The sequence below is a fragment of the Cucumis melo genome, chromosome 1 (assembly GCF_025177605.1).
Source record: "Cucumis melo cultivar AY chromosome 1, USDA_Cmelo_AY_1.0, whole genome shotgun sequence".
NCBI classification, from domain to species: domain Eukaryota; kingdom Viridiplantae; phylum Streptophyta; class Magnoliopsida; order Cucurbitales; family Cucurbitaceae; genus Cucumis; species Cucumis melo.
This window is the reverse complement of record NC_066857.1, coordinates 25,968,100-25,990,094: the sequence shown is the minus strand read 5'-3', so window position 1 is coordinate 25,990,094 and position 21,995 is coordinate 25,968,100. Positions and strand designations below refer to the sequence as shown.

At 33.7% G+C, this 21,995-nt stretch overlaps 1 long non-coding RNA gene across 1 annotated transcript; it reads left to right on the top strand.

The window, feature by feature from the left end:
* Positions 1 to 4,922: 4,922 nt before the first annotated feature.
* On the top strand, positions 4,923 to 21,632 carry LOC127144276 (uncharacterized). Its single transcript, XR_007815895.1, has 3 exons — positions 4,923 to 5,043; positions 6,733 to 6,799; positions 21,259 to 21,632. It is a non-coding gene; the product is annotated as an uncharacterized LOC127144276 (long non-coding RNA).
* The last annotated feature ends 363 nt before the right edge of the window (positions 21,633 to 21,995 follow it).

Sequence of the window (21,995 nt, the reverse complement as noted above, 5' to 3'; positions counted from 1 at the left end):
GATTGATGTCAATTTAGTATAGAATGTGAATGAGTGTGCAAACTTTGTACTGTTTATCATAAGAAAATACTTATGATAATTTGTTGAAAGAAATAAAATCTTCTATAATGGGTCTCGTGCCTCCTAAATGTAGATGTAGTATCATCGAACTAGGTTAACAAATCTATGTGTCTCTACTGTCTCTACTATATGTTTCTACAACAGTTTCTTGTGTTATTTAGAGTATTGATTATCTCAAAAAAGTTGTTGTTGACTGTTTTATTATTTTTTAACTTCTAATAAATCAATTTTCATTAAAAAGAAAAAGTCCAAACAATAAACATTAATTATTTAATATTGTAATGAAAGCAAAATTTGTGGTATCAATAATTAAAGATTGCAATTATTAGCCCCTTAATTCATTCCAACTTCATCACACCTATGATCTCTTGAGCCTTCCTCCAAGTTTTTTCTAAAGATACTAAACTTAAAAGGACGATCACCCTTCTCTTTCTTTGTTCTGTATATTACTATTATTGCTGATAGGGAAGATTTTGATTTTATGGTCTCATTAGCTTTTTCTATGGAAGGCCTTTTACCGTTGTTATTGTATATACTTCATTATTGTTTATATTATTTTAATTTATGCTTTTGCCAATAAATTCAAAAAACAAGTTAATGATTTTTTTAAAAAAAATAAAAGTCAAAACTCAAAGTTGGAAAAAAATATACCGATAAAAATATAACGTTAAAAATAACTCAAAATATTAATTTTTTTTAAAAAACAACCATTAATTTTTTAGGTTAGTTTTCATAAATACAGCAAAGCACCAAAATATTTATGACCCGTGTAACAAAATAAAAAAGCTAATGATATTTTCAAAAATTCCAAGTTTACTCTTGAATAATGTTGTCCATTTTCACACTTCTTTTTCTTCTTCTTCTTTACGATTTATTCATCTCCTCTTCATATTATTAATTTCTTTATATTATTACTTCTTCTTCATTTTACAATATTATGGTTATTTATATAAGTATTTACAAATTTCGTCATTTCCTCTTCTATAATTCCTTTCTTCTTCTTCATTTCTCATATTCTTTTCTTTTTCTTACAATATCAGATCGTTTAGACTAGATACAAGGGTACAAGATCGTTTTTTATAAATTTCATATTTGCCCTTGAATATTGCGAACGATTCGTCACTTTCTTTCTTTTTCTTCTTTTTGTTTTATTCGTTTTTTCTTCCAAATTTCTTTATCTCCTCTTCCAGATTTTCTTTCTTCTATTTTTAAACGATCCATTCTTCTATTTAAATCTCTTATTTCATCTTCACCATTTTCGACAAAATTCTTTGAATACTTCATCTTCCTCATATACAAGAATATCATTTTGACATGATCTAACCGATTGTTTACCATTATCAACACGATCGTTTACCATGATCAACACGATTATTTAAATTTGAAGTCATTTTTCAATCGTTTAAAATTATCTAAATGATTACATTGATATGATCTAAATGATTGTTTACCATAGTTAACTTGATTCTTTAGTATGGTCAACATGATCGTTATATTTGAAGTTTTTAACGATCATTTACATTGGACTACACGATCGCTTACCATAATCAATACGATTGTTTAAATTTGAAGTCTTTTTCCCCATCGTTATAAAAGAATTATACGATCGTGTATCATGAGCTAAATAATAGTAGATTATTCCGTTTAGACTATAGTACACATTTGAGGACAGAAGATAATATCTACTATGGAGAGCACAAGGTTTCATCCAACCAAATGGCAACAACGACAATCATAGTTACCTCATTGATATTGGTGAAGCATGATCTTGCTTGTTCGATAACAAATAATGAATATGTGCGTGGACCGAAGCGGAATGTCCTCGACAAAAAACTCATCACTTCTTTTTGGAAGAAGATAGTCATATGAAGATCAACTTATGGAAACATTATCTAAAGCAACACATTTGAGGACATTTTTTAGACAAGATCATTATAAAGTTGGTTCACAATAGAACTTCAAAGAAATCTTTCGCAATATTTTTTGATTTCGAGCATTGGTCTTATATTTGAATCATAAAATCGAAAATGAGTCTTTAGAGTTTATCGATAAGCTGAAACATTTGAGATATTTGAGAATTGGAGGTTCAATTAATATTACATATCTTCCAGATTCCATTATGAAGTTGTATAATTTAGAAACATTTATCGTACAATGTTTAGAAGATTCAGAATGTTTGCCCAATAACGTAGGAAACTTGATTAACCTTAAACATTTGGATATTTGTTTTAGTAGTTATTTAATATACCTTCCCGATTCTATTACTGAAGTTGTGTAAGTTGGAAACACTTATCTTGAGGATTCTCATAAATTAAAAGAATTGTCCGAAGATACTAGGTTGATCGACCTTAAGTATCTTGACTGCGGGAATGTTTGACTCTCACTTATATATATGTCAAAAGGATTAGGTGAGTTAGACTAATCTTCAAACAATAAACAGTTTTGTGTTGGGAAGGGAAGAGGGTGTGAGTTAGAGGAGTTTGATGGATTTACCAAATTAAAAGGAAAATTAACCATTATTGTACGTAAGGAATTTCGTAGCATGTTTGTTGATCGACAAATTAAGTGTAAGTTCTTGCAACTAAAGTCTGGTCTTCAAAAGTTGGAGTTACATTGGGAGAAAGATCGAGGTGGTGAGCTGCACTATGCGATCGATACCTACGAAAGTGTTTTAGATTGCTTACAACCACATTCAAATATTCAAGAAATATGAATTTTTGGATATGGTGGAGTGAATTTATGTGATTGGGTATCCTCTACGTTCCTTAGTTTTCTTGTCACCATACGTCTTCATAATTGTGAAAGATTACGACACTTATCTAGATTCGATCAATTTCCTATTCTCAAGCATCTTTATCTTGGAAACTTACCCAACATCAAGTACTCTTTTGTGAACATTGATGATTTTGTTTCTTCATCAACAACTTTTCCATCCATCGAGGAATTAGAGATGTGGAACTTGCTTGAGTTGGTGAGCAGGTGTAAGAGTACAACCTCAACCAAATCTCCTATAATAATATTTCCATACCTTTGTAGTCATTGGATGAATTTTGGTAGTGGCCCACTATAGATGTTGAAGTTTTGGCATGCACCTAATTTGAAATCATTGAAAGTTAGGGATATAAAGGATGAATTGAGTGGTGTACCGTTGAAAAATTATGAAATCCTCAACTATCTAATATCTTTCCTTTTTGAGTAAAGTGGAGTGCTTGCCCGAGTGTGTTGGCAACATTACATAACATTTTTGCTACTTCTTTCTTTAAAAGATTGTGAAAATTTAAAGAACCTACCTGAATGGATTGGATTGGTAACCTCACCTCACTCATAGAATTACAGATTTATTCTTATAAAAAGCTCACTATATGTTACTAGAAGGAATTGGCAATCTTACCTCACCCACACAATTATAAATTTCTAATTGTAAAGAACTAACTATGCTACTGGAAGAAATTTGCAACCTTATTTCACTTACAAAAATGAAAAACTAGTTTTGCTACAAGAAGAGATTCGGCAAATCCATAATTTACAATACTTAACGATTCATGATTGTCACATATCCGAAGAAAAGTGCAGGAAATACTCTGGAGAAGATTGGTCTAAGATAACCCATATTCCAAACATCTGTTTTTAGAGATTTTAGTTTATTTACTTGCAAATCATTTTTCTCTCATTATTTTATATTTATTATTCTCTGAAAAAACAATAGTCGTATCATTTTAATTTCTTTTACTTTTATCTTTGTATTGTCTACAAATGTCACAACATGGTCTAACACGAGGGTATAAATGATATTTGGTTGGTTTTGGACACATTGACACCAACTTATATTTAAAACAAAATGGTAATATATGGAGAAAGAAACGGTATTTATATAAAAATTTAGCAATAATTTTTCAACCTTGGCAAAAATAAATAAATAAATACACAAATGAATAAAATAAAATAATCGTATATCCATTTTTTCATTATTACAATGTGATTTTCATTTGTGTATTATCAGATATATTTGATATGTACTTTACATAAAGTATATATGTACCCAACTATTATACCATATTTGGTTTAAATTAAATTGTGCTATATGCTCAATATTGTCTTTGTTTTTATTTTTTATCTTTTTCGATATAGTTGTTTTTATTATATTAAATACAAGAAAAACTCTCTATTATAACATTTGGTTCCATCTCAAATTGAAAGGATGGAATAAACAACCGTCATCAAATGTCAAAAAGCGGTTTTTTGGTGAGAAAAGATAGTGATTTCGGAACGACCAAATACATGACAGTTATTTGTTGTCATAATACGTAAGAACATTAAAAAATTAATTAAATATATTTTTATTAAAATAAAAAAAATAAAGAAAAGGATGCGATCTTACCTCATGATCACTTGTCTTTGTTACCTTTAGAAATGATAAATTTTTCTGATATGATGTTGCATTCAAGAACCGGAAGGCCCGGCTCAATGCAGTAGACAAATTGTGACAGATAATAGTATTGATTATTGGAAAAGTTCTCATCAAAGCTGTGATTGAGTGGTGAACTGTGGAAGTAATTCTTTTGGAGGTGAAATGTTGAATCAGGAAGCCAACTTGCATTGGATGCCAAACTTCTTCCTCTTTTAACAATACATCCAACCGGACATTCAATCAAGATGGACAAAAACGTATAGTAGGAGAATTGCATTTGCCTCCAATTTACCAAAATACCCTTTAGGTTTCTTTCACTAATGAATACAGAGCAAAGAACGTCCCGTGGTTCTTCTCCATGGTTATGACAGGTTTCTTTTCCTAATTAGAAATAATATTCATACAACGCTGTTTGTTGGTTCTGTTATTATTGTTATTAGTTTATCTTTTTCTCGTTCATCACATTTTATTATTCAGCTCCTGTTTAGAATGGAGATGCACATATCCATTGCTTGAGGAAGCTGGTTTAAAAACTTCGGCTATTGACCTTCTTGCCTGGGGCTTCTCTGATTTAGGTTTGTCTTATTGCTTTTTGTTCCTATATTCATTGATCAATAGACCCTTTTTTTCTTTCTAACTTTTGTAGTTGCATTTTTTTGCTATGTGTTTGAGGCAATTTTCTCTCCATTCCAATTCTGTTTCCTTCCTGTATAATCATAATATGCTGACACTTGTTTTATTTTTTTTATACAGTTTTTAACTCTTTTTTCCCTCTCTCAAAGATGGAGAGAAAGAAAAAGATATAAAGAAAAAGTGTTTGTATTATTATTATTATCATTATATTTATTATTATTTTCTTTTTTTCTTCTAGGATGACCCCACTGTTCTTTTTTTCTTTTTTTCTTTTTTTTTTCAATTTTATTTATTTTTTATTCAGTTTTATTTTATTTTTAATTATTATTATTATTTATTTTTTTCTTTTTAATTATTTCTTTCTTTTTTTTCTTTTTATTTATTTATTTTATTTATTTATAATTATTTTTAACTTATTATTATTTTTATTATTATTTATTTTATAAATCTTTTTACTTTTTACTTGTCGCCTTTGTTCTTATTTTCTCTTTAATATAACTTTTACTTATTTATTTATTTAGTTTTTTTATACCCTCATAATATTTTTTAACTTTTATCATCTTTATTATTATTTTATTTTATAAATTTTTTATTTTTAAATTTAACGTCATCCCTCTGTTTTATTTTCTTTTCTTTTATTTACCTATTTATTTAATTTCTTTTATTTATATATTTGTTTGTATATTTATTTAAGTTTTTTTTCTTTCTTCTTTTTTCTCCTATTTTATTTATCATTACTATGTATCTTTCTTTTCTTTTTCTTTTAACCTATTTTTCATTACTATCGTTATATTTAGTATATGCATGCATTGATATCCTAAATTATTTGTCTAATTTATTGTGTAGTATATTTGATTTTGTTTATGACGTGTTGTTTCTATTTGACATTCATTAATTTTTTTTTGGAAATTTTTAAAATACTTGTAACCATAATTGCATGTAATTTTGAAATCTTTTTTTTTAATTTCTCTCTTTAAACCATTTAGAATTTTTTTTGCTTTAAAATTATTTCTTTTAAACTCAAAATTAAATATATATTTCATAAAGTTTCCTAATCTATTTTTTTTATAATAACCCATGTCGATTTGGCTAAAAAAATCCTATGATGGAATCTAGAAATTTCAGGGAGTCCGTTATTTTTAGATTCTTTGGGTGAGGGATCAATATCTTTGGGAGTTCGAGATTTAATCCAAAAAAAAATCTAATCAATGTTTTAAAAAAAACTTATTTGAAGACTAGCCTATGATAGAATTTGAAAAATTGTAATAATTTATTATTCTCTTAAGATGAGGAATTTTTCTTCAATATAGTCTAATTAATTGGTGTATCTCACTTATTTTATAGGATCATTTCTCCAAATATTGGAGTGGTGAGCAATAAAATAAGATATAATTTTTTTTAAAAAAATGAATTTTACTCAAGACATAAAATTTAGCCATCGTTTACTAAACGGGTGTTATGGGGTGCTAACACTTTCCCCGTACCCCGTACACAAATGACTCCCTAATTTTTTGGTAGACCAGTTTTTTTTATTTGAAATGATTTACTTCATTTTGGTGTTTAATCACACCGTAAAAAAGATTGGTAGCGACTCCCATTTTTTTCTTTTTTGAAATTAAACCCTTTTGAAGGACGTCGGCCGCTCCGCGTCATCACGGGTACGTGGCGACAACTTGGCGACTCTGCTGGGGACCTAAGGTTCCATCTCGAGAGTTTGGTCTTTTCTTTTGTCTTGATCTTGTATATTTATTTTATTGTTTTATTTTCTTTTCGTTTTAGTGTGTTATTTATTATTGTTTCACACACAATCACAAGCCTCCTGCCCGAGCTCTACCCTATAGGATTAGAAACGAGGATGGAGTAGTGTTGACCTTCGAGGAGCTTATGCTTTCGTGTAGGCACACAAAAAGTTTTCACTCAATTTGGTTATACAATCACGTGGGACGGTTGTGATCAAATTGGGGGCATTTTATTCTTTAGGATTTATATTCAGCTTCACTCATTATGATTTGTATATCGTGCTAATTCATATGTTTTAGAATGTTAATTTTTCTGTCTTATTCTCACACACTATCACAAACCCTCTACCCGGGTTATACCTGTAGGATTAGATCTGAGAATGTAGTAGTGTTTGACCTTCAAGGAGTTATTGCTACCGTATAGGCACACGAAAAGTTCTCACTCAATTTGGTTATGTTAATTTTGAGGGCCTGTATCAGATAGGATACTAGCATTAACTTCACTAAGTTTGTTTGAGCCATTGTATTATTTGATCATTTTCTTTCTCACATTTAGCATTTACATCTAGACTCATCCTAATTGAATAATTATTCTCTTTTTTTAGAAGATAAAAAGCCAAAACTTGTAAAATAGCTCAAGGTTCACCTCATCATCATCCATATTGGACAAGAAGAAAGGCTCGAATAATGGATGAGCAAACCAATGATCAGGTCAAGCAGTTCGTCAAGACGTTGAAGTATTGAAAGATCAATTACAAAGATCCTAGAATTACTCACTACTGGAAGAGGAAAGAGTGTTGAGAGGACTTCATCACAAGTGGAAGTAGATTTGAACCAGGTATTAGAAGACATGCCTGCATACCCTCCGGGTTTTACTCCTCAAAGGTCATCTAGTCCACGCATGGTGGATAGGACATATCCTACATCCTTTCCCGAGTAAAATCCTAACACAACCACCCAACAGGCAGCCCATGTGAGAGATCCTATATTTACTCCAATTACGGAAGGTGGTAAGAAAATTTCAGAAGAGCATGGTAGTAGAAGAAGACTGGAATTTCTAAAAGAAAGACTGTGCGCCATTGAAGGTGCAGACATGTACGAGAGTATCGACACAACACAACTATGTTTGATATCAGATGTGGTGATCCCTCCCAAATTCAAGACTCTAGATTTTTTAGAAGTACAATGGAACCACATGCCCAAAAAGTCATCTAGTTATATATTGTCGCAAAATGTCAACTTACGCTCATGATGATAAATTGTTGATTTATTGCTTCCAAGACAGCTTAGTTTGTCCAGCTTCTCGCTGGTACATGCAATTGGATGGTTCACAAGTGCATAGGTGGAAGGGTCTTGCTGATTATTTCTTAAAATAATATAAGTACAACATTGATATGGCACCCGATCGTCTGGATCTTCAGAGAATGGAAAAAAGAATGTTGAAACTTTTAAGGAATATGCACAGCGATGGAGAGAGTTAGCTTCACAAGTGCAACCTCTCTGATCGATAAAGGATTGACGACCATGTTCATAAACACTCTTTGGGCCCTATACTATGATAGAATGGTTGGAAGTGCTTCAACTAATTTCTTGGATGTCATAACAATTGGGGAGAGGATTGAATTTGGAGCGAAGAATGGAAGGATCGCTGATCCGCTTCAGAGACAAAAAGAATGATGACCCCAAAGAAAAAAGAAGGAGAAGTACACGAGTTGAGCTCGACTGAAATAGTAGCAACACGTGTATCCTCACCAACTGTGGGGCAGACAAATTACTCTCCTAGTTATCATTTTAGATTGAATTATATTTTTTATGAAGGCTTGATTAGAGTTTATTGGAGAAACTGAGAGCTTTGATTGTTCCAATTAAGCTTGAATTGGAAATTCAACCTCAATTTTGGGTAAGTTGAACTAAATGGTTTTTGGATCTTTAAGCAACTATTAAGTTATTGAACTTAGTAATTTTTCTCCTTACTGTTGAGGATTTATTTTTGGGAAGGTTGACTATTGCTGTTAGAACTATTTTTAGTTAAGCTAATCTCAAGTTAAGAGATTCTCCTATTAGACCCTCGTAATGAAGTTAAGAGTTTGCATGCGATTTCCCTATTATGCATTAATGTTGCTAAAAAATGCATAATGTATTGATGACGTATGATGATGACTGATAATTATGACTGAGTTATGTTGATGACGGGGAGAAGTTTGGATGCACCAACGGGAAGTAGTGTTTATTCCACCCTGAGATAGATGACCATTCCATTGAGGATTGTTGTGAGTTCAAGAATGAGGTACAAAAGTTGATGGATGCAAAGATTCTCTTGGTAGGACAAATTAGCATGCAAGAAATCAAGTTCGATATGATCATTGATGCTTCATTTAATAAGGAAACTTCAAATGATACCTCAATTGCGATTATCTCCGAGAATTGTTTTTCGTCTCATCCATTGATTTATCAGTGTCCACCAGAATTTGAGTTGAACAATTAGGAGATCAAGAAGACGCTAAAAGTCTCTTAGGGATCACAAAAGTAATAGCGTTTTATACACCCTCTGACTATGCCTAAGGTCACAAGGTTTCTTTTTCTTTTTGTAATAAGGGCATCCTACCTTGTTTTTACAAGTTGCATTTTAATATCATAGTCCTTATATGCTTCCTTTATTTTTTTCTAAGAAATGAAGAATGTTGATTTTATCCCAAATACTGTGTCTATTCCTCTTGTTTCTCTCTTTTCGCCTTTTTTTCCCTTTTACTGATACAATTTAGGATCCATAATTGGGGTTTCAAAGTTGAAGGTGACATCGATGACATTGTTGATTTCGAGGTTTCAATATGTAATCTTGAGTAGAATATTGAAGAGGATGAATACGATGTATCTCCTGAATTACGAAAATTGATAAAGTAAGAGGAAAAGAAGATTATGTCATATCAAGAGACGTTGAAGATTATCAATTTGGGAACACCATAAGAAGTGAAAGAAGTGCGAATTAGCACTTTAGCTCCCGAGCAGGATTAATCAGATCTAGTGACCCCGCTTCATGAATTCAAAGATATTTTTGTATGGTCCCACCAAAATATGTCTGGTTTGGATGCAGAGATTGTAACACTGATGGAAAAAACACTAGAGACATGCAGCAGCGAAATTAAAAGGATCATGCTTTACTCTATATGGATCTAAATGATTTAGAAGTTAACATGCATCTACTATGCAATGGACTTAAACGAAAAGCCAAAAGGTAAACGATGTTCTTACTTTTGTAGTTTTGAACTTCTTCTTTAATCCAACGCTTCTTCGCCTGAATATCACGAAAAAGGACAACCGCCAAGCTGACCTACTATTGAAGTGCATCATCATGTCCAAGACATGTTCTCTGACAGAGGTCCTCTCCTTCATACGCTTAGTGTAAATGTATTTGATTGCCTCGTGTCTTAGGGACCATTCTGGTTGCCCAAACATTCCTTTAAATGAATCCATAATTTCTTTAGTCGTGGCAAATGATTCATGTTTCATTGCTAAAACATCTAACATGCTAGCAAGGATGTAGACACGAACTTTCTCATTTGCTTTTATCCATCGATCATATGTTTCCCGACTAGCTCAGTTTGTATTTGAGGCAGGGGTTTGAGGACATTCCTCAGTTAAGACAAATCTTATATCATCAACTACTAGTATTGTGTTAAGATTTGATTTCCATGCCGTATAGTTATCGCCATTAAGTTTTTTGGAAGCTAATAATTGAACTATCGAGCTATTCATGCTGAAAAACAAACATACTTTGTTTAGAAACTATAATTTGAATAAACCAATCATTTTAGCTAAACTTTAAATAATATATCCTTTTATTATGTTTTGCAACGATAATTCAAAAGTTCAAAATAACCTCTACCTAGTGATAGTCGATTACTCGTCTTTTGAATCAAGACAATCTTGACCAAATGCTAACTCACAAATATCTCATATTTACATAGCATTTAGTTACCGTTTACTTTGGTCAAGAATATACTAACTATTTTAGTAATTCTTGTAAGTGTGACCCTCCATTTTCGATCCTCAGAGATGAGAATCATTATGCCCCCGAAGGTGGAAAGACAATATGAAAACTAATCTAAGAGACCCTATCCATATATGGAGTTCACAGTGTACCAAATCCTATAATACAGCCCTCCGAAGGAAACGTCACTCCAGGGCAGACAAGCAGGCGCATTATAGGAACCTCACGGTGCGACCCAATGAAAGAGACCGTGGGATGTATTGTCATATATCCCTCACCCACTTACTATGAACTATTTTCCCCATTCATCTTGTTCATAGCTCATGCAAACACTCTCCGAAGAGAGTCCGCTCCTATGCACGGCCCAAAGCCCTGCATGAACCTCACGATGAGAACTCTTAGGGACGCTAGAGCTAAAAGTACGATACTTTTCTCTAGCTGAAGTGTTCTAAAATGTTTTTGGGTAAAAATATTTAGGATTTAATTTAGGCTAACTTAAACAAATCCTAAATCTAGGTAAACCATCCAAATATAATATTTATACTAGATTTTTAACCTACGATGTCTAGGTGATAAATCAATTTTATGACCTTACATCTCTCACGCATGCTCATAAAACTAGGTTAACTAGGCTCAAGAACCGATTACGATCTCCAGGTAGGAGGTGTTCTGTAAACCGTCAACTTAAAAATCTCCAATCCTTAGTCATTTTATCTGACTTTTTGACAAGATCGAATCAGATGAGCCTCTTGTAACTTAGTTTTACAAGATATCGACCTAAATCTAATTTTGGAAGATATGGTATTAACTTAGGTGAGCATGCATTTTATCTTTATTATAGATTTTGATGTCTAATTTCATTTTATAACAATTATAAAACCTTAGACCGACCTATAATCATTCATCTAGAACAAACAAATTAATATGGTTTTGCAATAATTGAATAATTTTGTTAAATCATATTTAATAAAATTAATTCAATTATCTTTTAAATTAATCAAATTAATTTAACCATTAATTAATCATATTAATTAATTTCCATATTAATTTTCTCAACATGCGTGTACATGTTAACCTATGGTGGGATTTTAAAACTATTTGTCATACAATATGCACATACAATTTTAGTAATAATTAAATCATACATTACATGCAAGATTAATTAAAACACCCAAAAATAGATTGATTTTGGCTCTCTAAATTAAGTTAAAACTAAATTATTGCAATAATAATTTGATGGAGTACAATAATCGTTTAAAACTTTTGCACGATCATTCAGCAGGCAGACGATATTCACGGGCATAGGCGATTCGCATACCACATGCGATCGTTGAGCAAACCATACGCGATCGCTTAGCAGATCATATGCGATCGTTTATAGGACCCAGTGACACATGTACCATACGCAATCGCTTAGCATATAAACGATCGTTTAGGCGCTTAGCCTTACGCGTACCTTACGTGATCGCTTAGCGGATATACGATCACTTCAGAGGTAAACGATCGTTTAGCGCTAGCACAACACATACCTTACGCGATCGCCTAGCTAGTATACGATCGTTTCTTATGCAAACGATATGTGTACCTTACGCGATCGTTTAGCTGGTAGGTAATAGAGTCTTCTTCAAACGATATGCGTACCTTACGCGATCGTTTAGATGGTAAGCACGATGTTCATTGGCCCAAGCGATATGCATATCTTATGCGATCGTTGAGAGGGTGAACGATAGACTTGACTCATCTCCTTCTGAGCTTCTTAAACAACATCATCTTCTTCCCGCATGCAAGATTTACAGCCTAATCTCAATTCTAATGACTCCAATAAATTACAGACTCTTTGCAAAATTAAATTAAGCCACCAAAAAGGCTATTTACAAAGATTGAAGCAAATAAACGACTTAATTTAGAGCCAAAACCAAAACTAATCTATTTTAGTTCAACCATATCCACTTATCACATAAATTGTAAGAACCCACCATATGCATATGAGTGAAAGCTAAGCATGCTCTGATACCACAAGATGGAAAAAACACTAGAGACATGCAGCAACGGAATTAAAAGGATCATGCTTTACTCTATATGCATCTAAACGATTTAGAAGTTAACATGCATCTACTATGCGATGGACTTAAACGAAAAGCCAAAAGGTAAATGATGTTCTTACCTTTGTAGTTTTGAACTTCTTCTTTAATCCAACGCTTCTTCGCCTGAATAGCACGAACAAGGACAGCCACCAAGCTGACCTACTATACTCAAGACTAAGAACGGAGTTGTGGAACTCAGTTATGCGAAAAGATATTTAGAGAGAGATGGGAGCGTATCGTTTAGGTGTTCCCTTTTTTTAGATAAAAACATCATCATCTTCTCATTCGGTAATGAGAAGTTTCTATATGAAATTTACATGCAAATTGCATGTAAATTATTTCATATATAATCAATACCTAATCAAATCAATAACTCTTAATGAAATTAGTGGCTTCAAATTCATAATAATTTTCCACATTTTCCATTAACCGTTAATTAATAAAGTAATTAGGCAAAGGGGCATTTTGGTCATTTGACCAACTTAAGTCAAAGTCAAACTTTGACTTTTCTTAGTCAAAAGTCAACTTTTTGACTTTTTACTATTTTTTCCGTCTTGACTAATTCTAACCTCCCGACTATGAATCCGTATCCATTTCTCTAAAATTAAAATTATATTTGAATATAAATCCAGTCAAAGTTCAAAATCAACATGTTGACTTTTGACCGTTTTCTAAACTTTTCAAGCTTTTAAATATGAATCTATATTCATATTTATTTAAATCATATTTAAACACAAAACTTAAAGTTTATTTCTACCGACTTATATCTTTTATCGGTTTCTCTGTCTTATCTTTATACGAACAATTCGAATTACTTCAACATACTTGTTCTTAGTTGAATCCATATGAGCTAGTAGGGGAACCTAATGGACCTATAGATCATGGGCTCCAACGATCCCAGATTAACTGGCTAAACTCTTTTAGACCATAATTAATCAACATTCGTTAACTAAAGAGTCATTCCACTAAAGACTCTTAGTTGCACTCCCCTCACTATAGATATATTTTTGTCCATCTGATATAACCATGATAAATAAGTCGATCCTTCACAGGTTGTTTGTAATCTTAGCTAGGTCAAAATAGCGAGTTTACCCCTGAGAGTACATCTTGTTCCTTAAGACCCATTGATCCACTATTGAACAATTGGTTCAAGGTCCAACCTATAAACCTGAATCCTTCTCGGGCCAATAAGAAGGTAAGGCCCCTTGTTCAAGATTTGGATTCAGTCCTTAAGGGAACAACCTATCTACTATCTCAGAAGTGGGTAGGAGTGAATTCCATCTTGTACCATATGTCCCTAACTATCCATTCAGTCTTACCCCTGAAATGAGAGGCTTATTGGGCCAGCGATGTTGAGTTGCCCTTACCTATGCAGATCTAAGGATACTACCGAATGAACAAAAGTTCATAGTTAGCTCAGGATTAAGATCAAGTTACCTAGGTCATCATAAATGAAATAGTCAGTTTACAGTTTATGGTGTTATAACTAAAAGTGACTATTTCGTGGTTCCAGTCTTATGCAAACCATTTACATAGGATGTCATCACTCCCATGTCTTTACATAAACGATTCAGGATTACATTGTTTGTACTTACTACGGAACGGGCCGCATCCATAGTGTTTATCTAGAATAAGGCGTCCAACCTTATTCATACACTATAGATTATTTGGGCTATTAACCTGAACTTAATCCATATTTATGTCTATACATAAAGTTCAAGTGTATTTGACAAACTCAATAAAATAGCCTCGGGACCTTTTTTTTATTGGTTTTAAGATTATAGTATTCAATAATAAATTTTATTGAATCAAATAACAAAGTACAAGTTTTAGGACACAAATTCCAACAAACACATCGATTACCACTTAAACCAAAATGTAAGCCTATACGACCAAAGCCATGCAAATTGAGCTAAAAGCATAAAATGACCATCGACTCATTTTGGTAGTCATGAACTATTTCACGAAATGAGTAAAGGGTGCTTCATCCAAAAGTGTCACCAAGCAAGCCATTGTTAAGTTCATATGGAATGATATTATATGTCGGTATGGTTTGCCTAAGCGTATCATCACAGACAATGGAAAAAACCTGAATAATAAATTAATGTAAGAGTTATGCAGTCAGTACCAGGTTAAGCACTCTAATTCCACTCCATATCACCCTAAGATGAATGGGGCAGTGGAAGAAACAAACAAAAATATCAAAAAGATTCTAAAAAAAAAATTCTGCCACTTATAGAGATTGGCATGAAATGCTACCTTTTGCATTACATGGATATAGAATATCAGTTCGCACATCAACAGAGGCAACTACTTTTTCACTGGTGTATGGTTTCGAAACAGTTTTACCTATTGAAGTTGAACTGCCATCTCTTAAGGTAATCCAAAAAATAGAACTAGATGAATCAAAGTGAGATCAAGTAAGGTATGAGCATTTAAATTTCATAGAAGAAAAGAGATTGACTGCTATGTAGAGAACAGTTGTACCAAAGAAAATAGCATGAGCGTATGACAAAAAAGATCGACACCGTCATTTTCAAGAAGGAGATCTAGTGTTAAAAAGGATCCTACTTTTTCAAAAGGATCACAGAGGAAAATGGATTTCCAATTACGAGAGACCATATGTAGTAAAAAGAGCTTTCTCAGGAGGAGCTTTAATTTTGATAAATATGGACGGAGATGACTTGCCTAACCTATTAAGCACGGACTATGTGAAGAAATACTATGCAGAGAGCAATGATTAGCTTTTGGTTGTAGCATTTTCTTGTCAAGTCACTAATATTTTAAGGATTTGAACTTGTATTTGAGGTTCAGTACTCATAAACGTTATTGGGCTATTACGCATGTTTTGGTTTTTTCTTGAGAAAAGTAAACAATGATTCAATTTTTTATACTTAATTAACATGTTCATGCATACATAGTCTTTCACATTGTGTGCATTCCCATAGGTGGTCTGGTATACGTTCTTTATATGATAATTTAATATATGGCCTCCAGCCTTATTATTCATTCTTTTGTCATGAAGCGTTTGTTTTATCCTTAGCCCTTGGCACCATGTTGTTGCAACGGTGCTTGTTTTATCCCTGGCCTCCAGCTTATTTATTCTTTTGTCATAAAGTGCTTGTTTTATCCCGGGCTTCTAGCTTATTTATTCTTTTGTCATGAGGCGATTATTTTTCCTTGGCCCTTGACACCATGTTGTTGCGATAATGCTTGTTTTATCCCTGGCCTTCAGCTTTTTTATTATTTTGTCATGATGCACTTGTTTTATCTCTGGGCCTTGATACCATGTTGTTGAGATGACACTTTTTTATCCCTGGCCTCCAGCTTTTTTATTCTTTTATCATGAGGCGCTTGTGTTATTCCTGGCCCTTGGCACCATATTGCTTTGATGTCGTTTGTTTTGTCCTGGCCTCCAATTTATTTATTATTTTGTCATGAGACTCTTGTTTTATCTATGGCCCCTAATGCCAGTAATTTATCTAAAATATCTTAACTTGACGAGTTAGTGGCTACACCTTCGTCCACCTTCTAATTCTATAAGGATGCACGAAGAGGAGCATGTTGTAGCCACCTAATTTTATCCTACAAATTTTTTTCTTATTCTTTAAAATATAATAATTGTAATAATGGCTAAGATTTGTATTTATTTATTAAAAAAAGAAAAAAGGTTAAATTTTTTTGTAATAATATAAAATCTTATGATAATTTTTATTATTATTACTATTTTTTTAAAATCTTCTATTAAAAGGGAAAATAAAAACCATTAATGAAAATATATATTTTTTTAAAAAAATCAATTTATTACATTTGATTTATTTTTATCATTTTTAGGAAAAAAACAATATAATTTATTTTATCCAAGATCTTTTAATATATCATATTTGATTTATCATTTTAGGAAAAAGTAAAATAATTTATTTTATACAAAATCTTTTAATATCATATTTTGATTTACCTTTATCATTTTAGGAAAAAATAAATAAATTTATTTTGGACAAAATCTTCCAATATCACATTTTTACTATTTTAGAAAAAATAAAATTAATAAAATTACATAATATCTAATTTGATTTTATACTTATTAAATTTTCCTAATTTGTGATACACCCTAGGATCTATAAATAGGGACCTTTGGTGGTTTGAAAAAGGGGAGAAAAAAATTGGCTTACAGAGAATCTCTACAAGAGAAAAAAAAATGGCTTCGAGAGAATCCATATGAGAGAAAAAAAATTGTTTAGAGAATCTCTGCAAAAAAACAAAATTTACGAAACCTATTTCTCTACAAAAGGACGTTGGTCGCTCCTTGTCGTCTCGGATACATACTGACACTAGACTCAATGTTTTATCTTTTGAGAGTACTTTTAGCAAAATCGCACAAGTGTTGTGGGGGTAATGTCCATCTGAAGTGACCTATTTATACTAGACCTTGCATGAACCTTTATTGACGTCACCTACTTGTCGAAATCTAAATTAAGCATTCAAGGACACCTATAAAGCACCTCACCGACTCCACCTCTTCATCATGTCGACTAACCAAAATGATGCCCAATGCTCAACAACATGCCAAAACGCCTTGTGCCTAACCCTTGCTAACCTCTAAGCTTTTCTTGCCTACCATCCTTCTCAACCAAGACTATGTTGTCTTGCCTTCTCGCCTAGCCCATCAACACCTTAAATAACCTCTAAGTGACAAGCCTTCCTTGCCTAGATAAGCACATAAATCTTAGCTACCTATGACACTCATTTAGAGGTTTACTTCTCGTCTAAAGCACAACCATCAAGCCTTAGCTACGTAGAAATGTCCAAAATGCCTATTAACATTTTTAGAGGTTATTTTCCTTCCCTTGGTCATCCAACGCACCATCAAAATAACCTCTAAATAATTAGCACTTTAACCCTTGACACTTTAAGTTACTTTTCAACCTTAACCTCAATCAACTTTTATTCTATGAAGCTCTTCATAAGACTTAAATTTTCTAAGATCTAGAGTTTACAATTATTCTTACCAAAAGAACTTGGTTTGATTGGTCCACAAAGATTAATGTGAACTAACTTTAGTGGTCTCCTTGCTCTCGAAGATAATTCTTATGAAAAACTCTTCCTTGATTGTTTACCGTAAAAACAACCATCACAAAATTGATCTGAATATTTGACATATGACAACCGTTTCACCATGTCCTTCCTGGCTAATAGTCTCAAGCCATCAAAGTTCAAATGCCCAAATCTCAAATGCCAGATCCAATTTGGATCATTCAAACATGATTTTAAAATTTAGCAATATCAGTTTTAATGTTTAATAAAAAACATTCTATTTTTTATCATTTGCACTTTAGCAACCATATTGTCATGATTTCTCTTATAAAAAAAACTATAATCCTTCATCAAAATATCATAGTCTTTCTCTAAGAGTTGTCCGAAACTCAAAATTTTGTTCTTCATATTAGGACATAATAAACATTAGAGATAACTCATGCTTTCCATTCTTCAAATTGATCAAAATTTTACCTTTCTATTTAACTGAGATTTTTGTGACATCACCAAATATGATATCGCCACCAACAAATTCATCAAGCTCCATGAACATCGATTTACTTCCACTCATGTGATTGCTTGCACCACTATCAAGATACCATACATTATTTTCACATGTTTCCATACCTTTGCATGCAAGAAGCAATGATGAATCACCACTTTATTCATTTTTCTCAACATAATTTACATTTTCTTCAACTCCGTTTCTGCATTACCAGGAATAATGGCCGAATTCATGACAATTATAACATTCAACCGATCTTTTTTCATACCTCCGTTGTTATTTGATCTTTCTCCATTTGACCTCGATTAAGGTTGTCTTCGATGACCTATTGATGAATTTGAGTTTGAATTACTCTCATCAAATTTTCTTCGACCGTAGTTTCCTTGACCTCGACCTCTAAAATCACCATGTCCATGATTGCCACCATGTCCTCAACTCGATTGCCTTTTTCTAGGTTGTCTTCCTTGCCTTTTAATTGCAACTTAATTGAAAAAGTTGTCCAGTCGATTGTCTGCTTGTTCTTCTGTAACGCCCCGAATTTTCGAGGTAAACTTTTACCGTTTTATATAATTTTTCGGGAATTTTAAATTTTTGGATTAATTTCTGAAATTCTGAAATTAATATTTGTAAATTTATATAATAATAATATAATAGTAATTATATTATTATTATTATTAATATTTATTATAATCTTTATATATAATTTAATATTAATATTATCTTTTATTATTATTATTACTATAATTTATTATTGTTATTATTACTATTATTTAATAATATTATTATTATTATTATTATTTAACATTATTATTACATTATTATTAATTAATATTATTATTATTATTATTATTATTATTATTAAATATTATTATTATTATTATTTAACTTAATATATATATATATATATATTTTATAAAAAAAAACCCTAACTTACCGCGCGCGCCGTCTTCCCCCCCGCCCGTGAATTTTTCTTCTTCTTCTTCTTCTCCATTCCTCGCCCGACAGCCGCCCGTTCTTCTTCTTCTTCTTCTTCTTCTTCTTCTTCTCTTCAGCTTCTTCACCCGACAAACACTGCCGCCATCCGCACGTTTTCGTCTTCCGCCCCATTTCTGCATCCGCACATCATCGACGGGAAGCACCCAGCGACAGCCGTCCCCAACCGTTCTTCTTCTCGGTTCCGCGTGCACGGCCAGCCATCGGCCGTCTCTGCCTCGGTGGTACAGCGTCGGCCGTCGTATTACTAGCATCGACGTAAGTAACCGGGCAAGCCATTTCTGCCATCGCCGCCGTGTGTTCCGCCATCGGGTGGTGTGGAAATTAAATCGGCTCCAAGCCGGCTGTGTGGAGCCGAGCTAGCCGAGCCGCCATCCTTGTTCGAGCCGAGCCCCAAGCCGAACCGAGCCATGAGCCGAGTCAAGCCACGAGCCGAGTCAAGCCGCGAGCCGAGCCGCGAGCCAAGTCGAGCCGAGCCGAGCCGAGGACCAAGCCGAGCCGAGCAGCGATCCAAGCCGAGCCGAGCCACGAGCCGGCCAACCCAAGCCGCGAGCCGAGCCGAGCCGAGCCGTTCACCTCCAAGCCAAGCCGAGCTCCCTGTTCACCGAGCCACCTAAGCCATATTTTCCTCCCTCCACTTCGGGTCACGGTGAGTTTTCGGTAATGATTGTTTTTGACGAATTCCCTAATGTTGCTACATCCGATTCGAGTTTGAATATTGGAATAAGATTTGGTCCTACCTTTCATCCCTTGAAGGTATTAAGGAGTTGACGTTCAAGTTCTCGGGTTCCGCGGCAGGCTTGTTTGGAGATAGCTTTCCTTCCCTCGGGTAAGTCAACGGATGTCGCTTAGGACCATTTAAAATGACTTCTACTAGTGTCATCGATTAAAACCTTCGTGTTTTCGTTTAGGTGGATCCGTTGAGCGTGGACTCGATCGAGGGGCATAACCGAGTATCAGGTAAGGGTTTTCCTACTACTGGACCTCGGAGCGAGGCTGGAAATGTAGTAGTCCACAGGGGATTACACGTTAGTAACTGTACCGAATAAATATAAGTGTGTTTGACTTTTAAGCATTGTTATTATATTCTTGTCTGATGTAAGAGTAACGCGACCGCTAGTTGTAACTTGTGCGCTATCGGGTATAAGGAGTTACTTACTAGTAGACCCCGATGCTGGGTGCTCGGTATAGTGTGGTTATGTTAATGGGCTACATGGTAGATTGGAATTGTATGTCGATGGACCTTGAAGTTACGGTTAGGTACGTGGTAGTCATTGGTCTGGACATTGATCATGGAGTTTGGACGGGAAAGGACAGTGAATCCGATTTCGATTGATTAGTTGATTGGGTCTAGGGGTTACCATAATGGTGTGCGAATTGGAAACGCGTATGGTAACTGAGGGTGTAGTTGTTTAAACCTATACTATCTGACTGGCAAAGCCTATGGCGAAATTGTAATATGAGTGTTGATGGGGTATGACTGTTGTAGACGGTTTAGTATGGACTGAGGGGTAACGGTTAGCTTCATCTATGGGGTAGTGTGCCTTACTGATATGTGCATCCTTCGGGAGCACTAGACTGATGTGTGCATCCTTCGGGAGCACTAGACTGATGTGTGCATCCTTCGGGAGCACTAGACTGATATGTGCATCCTTCGGGAGCACTAGACTGATATGTGCGTTCTACGGAACCACTAGACTGTTATGTAGGGTACCCCTGAATAGGAAGTTAACTGTTGTTCCCTAACGGGCCCAGTAGTGGGTCCCTTACTGGGTATGTTTATACTCACCCTTTTCTTTTCTTAAACTTTTCAGGTAAGGGCACAGCGAGGGGCAGACCGACGAGGGGCAGGAAGGATGCGTGAAGGCCATATGGACGCGTCTGGTTTTCTTATTGCTTCCGCTATGTATTTTGTCAGAATATTTGGTTTGTGATTTTGAACTGATGACTTGAGTTTTTTTTTTTTTTGAAACTTTTGTGACTGTGATTTAAAATAGGGCCCGAAACTGTTTTTTTGTAATATTTGTAACGTTTTAAGAAATCGTAACCGGTCCGTTATAAATTCTATGTTGTGTGGTCGAGTTTTGGTATTTAGTAGTAACCTCAGCTTAGTCCGGAAAGTTGGGTCGTTACATCTTCTTCTTCCTTCTCTTCATGAGCTTGTAAAGATCCTATAAGTTGATCAATATAATGGACATTATACTCAAATTCTTTGATTCTTCAATAGCTACAACGATGAAATCTAATTTTTCATCCAATGAGCGAAGTATCTTTTCCACTACTTGCTCAACACTTATTCTCTCACCATATCTTTTCATTTCATTTACTCCTGCTAGTAATCTTGAAGTATAATATGAAACTAATTCAGATTTCTTCATAATAACCTCTCAATTTTTTAAGATGGACCTTCTTGACTCGATCTACTCCTTTATATGCATTCTCCAAAATTTGTCATGCTTGATGTCCAATAGTTGCTCCAAAAATTTTCTCAAAATTGGAATCATCAATGCCTTGATGAATGATGGTCAGAGCCTTTTGATCTTTTTCCTTG